We start from the raw sequence: 8,793 nt of genomic DNA, 5'->3' as shown, positions 1-8,793 counted from the left end.
AGCCCACGCCGGCGGCGGCGGGGGCAGGAGGAGGCGCAAGGGGGAGCTGGCGGCGCTAGGGTTTCGGGGCCCCTGGCGCCGCCTGGGGGGAGGAGACGCGAGGGGGAGGGGGATTAGGCCCTCGTCCATACGTTTGTTGTATGTATCATATATAATTATAAAACAACGCAGCCTGTATGTGAATAACTAAAAAAAACATCACAATACCTTTTCAAGATGAATATGGCCAACAAATGCTGGGGTGGCTTCTGAAATTCCATACGAACTATCTTGATTCTGATACCTGGAAATGCAAATGTCATGTTCGTGCTATTCAGCACAAATGACAGCAGATACTAAAAACAATGTATCAAATTAACTCTAGAACTGATGGCATGGATATACATACTCGATGCAGATATCAGTGGTACAATCCTCTAATGTGACTCTCTTTAGGCAACCCTGCACTGCAATAGCTGCCTTCTCTTTGCAAAAACTCTTATGACAAGAGCAGTCATTCAGAAACAGGATAACTTTTCGATCTTTCACATCATTTTTATAGCTAACTTTTGTCTGTAGTATTTCCTGTTTGGTTAAGAACATGTTAGCAGTAGGTACAACATAGCTTGAGATACAGATGCACATAATAGTGACTAGAGCAATTTACAGTGTAATTACTACCTTCATCAACTCCCATGAAGTATTATTACTCTGAGAAGCATCCAAGACAGACTTATAAGCAGGGTTGGAGATAGCAGTGGCAGCTAAGGCACCAACCGGTTCTCCAGGAGTTATAGCACTTGGATCTTCTTTGTATTTAAGTTGCATGATTGAATTGCTGCAGATGTTTCTCACAGTTCCATCATAGCATACAACTACATCCCGCAAGATGGCCATTAGACCCTTGAACAGAGTTCCTGCTTCTGGCAAACCTCTTGAGGAGCGGACAATAGTTTCTCTTGTAGATATACTAGCTCCTCGTAAGGATTAAGACCATGGAAATATGAACTTTGCACAAGACCATAAGCCTCTGGAGCATGTTGAATTCCATCTCCAATTGGTGGGTGTCTATTAACAAGTTTTGAGAAACAAGACTCCACCAGACGACTTGAGTACAACTTCCCCTCACGGTACAGCTGCAGACCAACAAAACCAAGCTGCTGAACTACTTTCGACATTAAAAGGTCACTCTTTGGGTCAAACAGAAGACCAAGACGAGATGATTTCACGACAAAATATGAAATTTTCTCTTTGATGTTCTTGAGATTATAGTCAACAGAGTGGCTTTTGAAGCACCTTCTTGACTGCTCAAATACAGAAGACTGTTCTTTAATACACTCCTGTGCTCCTTCCAACAGAAGCTTGGGTACACTAAAATCTTGCAGAGTTAGACTAAAACCATCAAGTAGTAGGAACTCCATGAAAAGGGGCTGCAGCGCATTCAAAAACTTGAGCGCATCTCCCGGGCCCTTAATACAAATAATGGAGGACACCAAATCGGAAAATGAGGCCTGAAGGGATTCTTTCTCAAGATCAAGTTTCATGACAGTGCTGTCACCTTCACAAGTCAATTCTGCCGGCAACGCACTTTATATTATTTTTTTAATTGTGAAGGCAACAGAAGCTTGGATCACAGCAGGTGCATTAAGAGAGAGCGACAGGAGCATTGCCAGCTGGTTTGCTGATTCTTTGCTTAACATGGTTCTTGAAGACATGAGTTTCAGAGCTAGCAAGCTGTCGTTAGTTAGCTAGACAGTTGCTTCTCCACGCTGAAAAGCTCCAATGCTTCAATTTTTGCAGACTGTGACCGAGGATAAAAGATCTGTACACAATCACCATCAAAATCTGCTCCATACGGATAGCATAGTAGGGGATTTATCTTGACTGTATGACCATGGTGGATGTATACATTCAATGCCTGCAGAGAATGCTTGTGAGTACTAGGTGACCTGTTGAGGAAAACAACATCACCATCAACTATTCTTCTACTGATCGTTTGACCCACTTTCAGAGTGGGTGATCCTTTCGATCCTACATTGATTGCATATGTTGCTTGGCCATCTCTATAGGACAAACACAATCCCTTGTCAACAACCTCTTGCAATCTGTGTATGTTGATGTCTGTAACCGGTTCTTCAAAAGTTATCCTTTTTGCCACTTCAAAAGGCAGTCCAACTACATCTGCTCCAATATAGGGATCTCCAGTAAGCACACTATGTGATGAAAATCCTGACACTTTGCTGATGAACAATGTCTTCATCTTCTCAAGCCATTCTTTTGTTGACGAATGAGATGAATCAGTGCTAGCTGCAAATCCCTTTGCACCTTGAGGACCCTTCAAAACAGAAGTCATTGAACGATTAAATAGACATACATGAATCTGATCAGAACATAAATGCAAATGGCGCTGGTAAACTATCGCTAGCAGGTGCTTCTTTCATCAGCACACCAAGAACACTGAGAAGGTGCTGGAGTTCCCTCATGCTGATGGTTAAAAAATATGTGGTCAAGAACCGAGAAAGCTCTTCCATATGATTCTATGGAAAATCCAAATTTTCTTGACACTCAGAAGAGGACAGACACAATCATATTGTGAACATTCCTAACTTTTTGTCATATACACACAAGCATCACCATGTTCAATGGAACCGATTGTAATCCTATAATTAATAACTAGGTGATAATTTAGAAGCGAACTTGAACAGTCTGACTCAAACTTGGTCCATTTGATGAGCTAGAGTTTGCTTGCACCTATTTAATTCGTGCACCATGTAAATATGAATAATTAGGTAATTTGCTTCCATTCATGCCAAAAAAGGTAGTTTGCTTCCAAATCATGACACATACCTTTGTAGTACCCCTGGCCTGTATATATTGGCCGATTGAAAATTGTAGCTCAGTTGATTCAGTGTCATATGATTCAAAGTTTGGGGAACCAGATGCTGATTCTTTTATCTTCTCTATCTTTTCAACTATCTTCCGCAACAAAGATATAGAGATGGCCTGAAACAAGAAGAAAAACAATATGGGAAGGTATAAACCAGTGAGTAAATTTACAAAGATCAAGGAAATGCACAGAATAAAACTCACATTGGACTTGATGCTTTGCCCATCTGTGAATTCTGGATTATAGAGGCAGTTAGGCGGTACTGGGAGATATTTCATCACATATCCAGATTGAGCAATATATCCCCGTGCAGCTAGCTTTCTTCTTGTGTCATACGGAATCTTCTTTAATATATTAAAAGCCTGGAAAATAATAGAGGAATGGGATAGTAGGTTGCTGGATACAAAAATAAATAAATGGTGACTTGGTAAGAAAAATAAAGGGGCAAGTAACTGTGAGCCCTTGGGCTTCGGGTTCTGTGATCCTACCTTTAGACATTACCATGTTTTCAGGGGGTAAAGAATGGGTATCACTCATGAGATTAACATTCCATAATGTACCACCCCAAATATCATTTCAAGGTAATTGACCTTACCAAGGGTTGTAAAACTGAACAGTCTTATCCGGCAAGTGTGATGTTCATGTGATGTGTGCTTATTATGTGATGGTAAGGTCACCGTGTTTGAAAGAGGTGGCCAGAACAACACATTGCACAAAACCAAACAGTTATGATTTGAATCTGCTCACCCCTAAACTACATATGTAGGCGCTCAATCAATATGCAGAAAACTGCTCAGCGGTGCTATGCTGACAACCAAACTAGTTGCACAACATGGGCCAAAGGTTGTTTCTACTCAGCCAGGGCAAATCAAACAAGCCCTATAAGGGCATCACCAACGCTAACCCGCTAATTTGCTTCGCCATCTGTCCGCGGACAGAGGGTGAGGCAGTCCGTGGACATTGATGCCGAAGGCTGCCATCCAATGCTGCCAGCATACATTTCAACCACGGTTCACACTAATCAGACATAATTCAGGCAAACACGGCAAATTTTCATATAAACCGAAAGGCATTCATGCAAACACGATGGAATTTCATTACATTTCAGACATTTAGAACAAAAAACGCTGTGAAAACCTATCCTTCGGTTGTGGTTGTCATCCACTTGCTTTGTATTCTGCATCGGCGACCACGTCCTCCATCTGCCGTCTCCATGAACGGCGGCGGGGTTCAAGACCCGAGAACTGGAGGTGCGGTCTCCGGCGGGGAAGAGTAGAACATGGGAGACGGGCCGACCCACTTGGGACACAATGCCCTGCCGCCTCCCATTCCCTACTCATCCTCGTAGGAGTCCATGACCTATCCGTCGCCGGCACCGGTGGACGTGAGGTCGATGATGGGCGTGGATGGTTCGTCATTGTCCACCTGCCATGGCCGCCTCGCTTGCGTGCTCGCCGTTGATTTGGCCCTCCGCCAGTTCGAGGAACAGGCTGTACCTTTGCTCCTCCTGTGCCTGCATGCCGGAACACCAACATAGGAGCCGGTGCAGGCTGATCCTTCATCGCCATGGTGGCAACGTAGTGCGCCTGCGCCTGCTCCATGGTGAGTCCGGCATGCACTGGCGCGTGGTCCAGCGCCGTATAGCCGTCAAAGACCTCAGGCGAGCTGGCCGGCATGCCCAGCTCGATCCGCCTCACATGGCGGGACTGACCAGGCGGCTGCAAGGGCGGCCACCTCGTGCTTCGTCTCCGTCGATAGGCTCTCCCACAGAGCATTCCCGCTCGCTATCATGATGGATGTGGTGCAAGGGAGGAGGAGTTGTGGCGTGGAGTCTAGCCGGGTGTGGCCGCCTTTAAATAGCGGATATCGGTGAGGCCAAGCGCCCGAGTGCGGTAATGTGTGGCACCGGAGTTGGTTCCTCGGTCAGGGAGCCTGCTTAATGGTGGCATACGGATGGACGCATTGAGCAGGCGTGGTAGATATTCATCCCGTACAACATACGTGATGCATGAATGCGGGCAGCTAGCGCCGAGCAGGGACGCACGCGGGCGCGTGAGGTTTGCGGGAAAAAGTGCACCCGGACCGCTCGACGGAGCAATACAGGTCCATGTTGGATGGCTTCCACGGTGTGGACATATGCGGGCGGCTTGAGGGTCGGCGTTAGAGATGCCCTAAGTAGGGTATGTATGTGAAAGGATGACATTGTCGTCCTAAGGAATTGCATTGCATCGGTCCAACGCAAAGATGATGAGATTTCAGTGAATGTGTAGTTCCCAAAAAAACACAACAAACGAATAGTATTTCTATGAAATTCATGTACTCGTTCCGCACAAACCAAATAGATCTATAGGAAACTGTGAACCGGAATCCCCATTCATATGTTTTTCCTATGATAATCCTTCAAACCATATGATTGAGGCCTCAAAATGCGATGGACAGATATCCAAACGGCATGGTCATACAGGGTATTGCTTCACACCGGAAAAACGTACCAGCAAATATATATATTTCACATGTATTAGGTACCGTTTGTACACACATCACCTATTGATGTGCAAGATTGTACCAGGATATATTGCATCCTAATTTTCTTGAGATTTTTCAAAACGTTTCAAACAGCATAAAGTTGCAACCAAACTTATATAGGGTGTACATAAACACATGGTTATCTGGATCTTTGTTGTCCAAGAAGATGCTATACAACAACATCTTGAAAACAGAACAAGATGAAATTATTACCTCTTCGGGAAGCAATACCCTACAGTGGGAGGCTCCACCATAGTGAAACCCATATTTGTCAAGGAAGTTCCAAGAGCTTTCTGTCATATGTTCCTCTGGGGGTGCTCTCAACTCTAAACGAAATACAACCTCTGCTTTCTTTTTCCTTTTTTGCGGGGAACCATCTTCTATCTTGATTTCCTTCAAATATAAAGCCGGGAGATCCTATAAAAGAAATAACGATGGGAAACATCAGTTGGAACTTGTCCAGAACGCACTTGTGTAGTAAGCATGCTGGCACAAAACTAGCAGCAACTAAGGCTGTAAAGTAGGAAGCCATTCACTGAGTGAAAACAAAAATAATGGCCCTGATGCCATGGTTGTTGACTATATATTTCTTCCAAGTTTCAGTAGTATTCTCAACCGATGGCATTAGTGGATTATGTGAACAGTAAATTCCGCTGACAACATATCACATACCAAAATAAAACTGAATCAAGTACACTATTATGATATTCTATTTCTCTAGAGAAAAGAACCTCCCAATCAATTAGCACCTATGTGCATTCACTATAAACTGAAAAGACAAAAGAACAAGGAACCTGAAATCATACTTGAGATTACCAAGCCAACACTATAAAACAAGCGGTGTGCGATATGCTCGCCTACCGGACTTTTGTTTAAGTAAAAGACCAGTGATTAATCTATATAAATTGGACGATTACTTGGCTTCTGCTTGAGTATATACGCAGTGCTATAGTCCAACAGTAAAGTACTGCATCTATCAAATTCAGGGAATAAGAAGAATTTATTAGAGTTCACAAGTACCTGACAGTCACATGCCGACACATTTTCCTTTCCATTGCTCTTCTTAACCTGAGACATGAAATATCTAGATTTAGATTGAAACAGGGAAATCTGTATAGAAGAATAAAATATATAGTAATATTATAAGCTGTTTTGACCTATACATACCTTTCCTTTCTTGATACAAAGGCACTTCAAACATAGCAAGCTCAGTAGTTGCCTAAGTTCACTAACATGACAAGGATGATATACAGGTACAGGCAGCTCAATGTACCCAAAATGCCCTAGAAGGTCATATTGACTTTATTAGTAACAAGAGAAAAGGGGATCCTGGAGTGCTAGAGGACAATGTTTTGGGGCATGAAAGAAAACTAATAAGATTTTGTTTTAGAACCTTCGCATTTGCCATTTTCAGAGGCACCACATGAGTTGCATTCTCCTGTTTCGAGTGGTAAGCCAAGGAAAGAATCCCTAAGCTGTTTTGGTTGAGTAACAGGACAGTCATTTGTAGAATACGTACGCTGCAGAACATAAAATTTTGCATATCAGTAATGTTCAAAAATGCAAATACTCCTTGCAAAAGTATAACAAATACGGTTATAAAAATCTTCACTGTGCAGAATATACCCATTAATTAAATGATTATACATGAAAAAAAATAAAAGATCAATCCATATGGATGGAGGAGCATGCAACATCAAGTACTAATTCAGTCCATGAAATCCACATTTATAGCTTAGCTAACTGAACAAGTGACAATATCCCTGTATCAATGGTCCACGAAAGGAAATTAAAATGTCAGAACTCAATACTAATATATTATCTATAGCACATAGGCCCATAGGGTGCTCCCAGGGCCATTTATCTTGCAAATTTAAAGTTATTGCAACTGTTGAAAGCATATACCAATCACATTGAATGATTTCAGATAATAATGAAACAGAAATAAGAATTTTCATCTAGACAGCATGCAGAAGCAGTTCTCTCAACTGTGCTCCCTTATTATGAGTAATGTGAGAGATCATATTGCCAATGTTTTTAATTCAGCATGCATATATCTCTACATGCCAGCATGAATAGTAAAATCAACAAGAAGAAGAACGTACTATCTCATGCTCGCTGGATAGGCTAAGCTTAATGCTCTGGATGGCACCTTCAGGGACCGATGGGTCCTCCTCCATCACTCTGCAACAGAAGGGACAAACTAGCGTCACAGATTGATTTCTAAGAAATTAAAGTAGGACAACTGATTGATTTCTAAGGTCCTCCTCCAACCTTTTCGCTAATTCTTATCAGTGAAGAAATTAAAGTAGCTGGACAACTGATAGATTTGTAAGTACCCAAGATAAAGAAGCCCACTATGGTGGCCTCAAGCATGCATGTGGTGCGTACATGAGCGCTAGTTGGGACACATGCATCGCTCTGTACCTCACATGCATTTCCGCGTCCCAGGAACGCCGCAGAAGAAACAACAAATTTCCCTAGAAAAACCGCAATTTCCTACAGAAGCAGAGACGCGAACCGCGCGCATGAAGCCATGAACAGACCAAAGCCCGCCCCCCAAAACCAGAAACCCCATTCCGAGCGACCCACCGGCTCGTCCCCCGCTCGCCGGAATCCGCACGAACAGACCGAAGCCCCGGGCACAGATTAATATTAATAAGAAAAACCCGCGCTTACTAGCTAGATGCTCCACCTCGCCGGCGCCGCCCGGTGGTCGTCTTCGCCGTGGCGCCTGACTTCCCTCCCAACCGGGCCTGAAGCCTAGCAGCAGCAGAGGAGTCGGAGAGAGAGGAGAAGGAGGGTTTTTAGCCAGTGCGCCTCGGAGAAGCCAAGGAGAAGGTACCAAGAGGATGCTCGCTCCGCTTTTATGGCGGTGGAGGTGAGGCGTTTGGTGTGCACACATTTCGAGTGCCGTTCTCAAAGCTAGCCAGTGGCATTTCACATGCTCCTTGTATTCCGAAATTACCTGGGAAGAAAGCATGCAGCGAATAAGAAACTCCTGATTAGTGGACTTGCCTGGGAAGTCTAAAAGTTTACCTCACATTTTCTTCAAAAATAAGTCTATGCATAATAATGGTATATATGTGTCCACTGGTGTAGGCTGTTAGATGTGTATAATCTTTTTTCTGTGTATCCCATTGTATAAGGGGTTTCTTTCACTTTACCACACATGTATATGTATAGGACTTTGGCCCTCAGTGAAAGTTAGTTGCTCATTATCCAACATGGTATCAGATGCTAGGTTAGCCTCTCTCCCACATGATGCAACTCTGTGCGTGCTCCATCCTCGCTGCCGCCGCTGCTAGGCTCCGTCCCTAGTCTCCGGCCGTCTGGTCCGCAGCCTCCGCTGCACGACTCCTCTTGAGCCGGCCACTCGCTTATCGTCCCCGTTGCAGCCC

The 8,793-nt window shown here is 43.9% G+C and overlaps 1 pseudogene; it reads right to left on the bottom strand.

Annotated features, from left to right (window-relative positions):
- Window positions 1-207: 207 nt before the first annotated feature.
- On the bottom strand, window positions 208-4,542 carry LOC125530885 (annotated as a pseudogene).
- Window positions 4,543-8,793: the final 4,251 nt, after the last annotated feature.

Source organism: Triticum urartu, unplaced genomic scaffold (assembly GCF_003073215.2).
Source record: "Triticum urartu cultivar G1812 unplaced genomic scaffold, Tu2.1 TuUngrouped_contig_6633, whole genome shotgun sequence".
Taxonomy (NCBI): domain Eukaryota; kingdom Viridiplantae; phylum Streptophyta; class Magnoliopsida; order Poales; family Poaceae; genus Triticum; species Triticum urartu.
The sequence above is the reverse complement of the archived record's forward strand: the minus strand, read 5'-3'. Positions and strand labels throughout refer to the sequence as shown.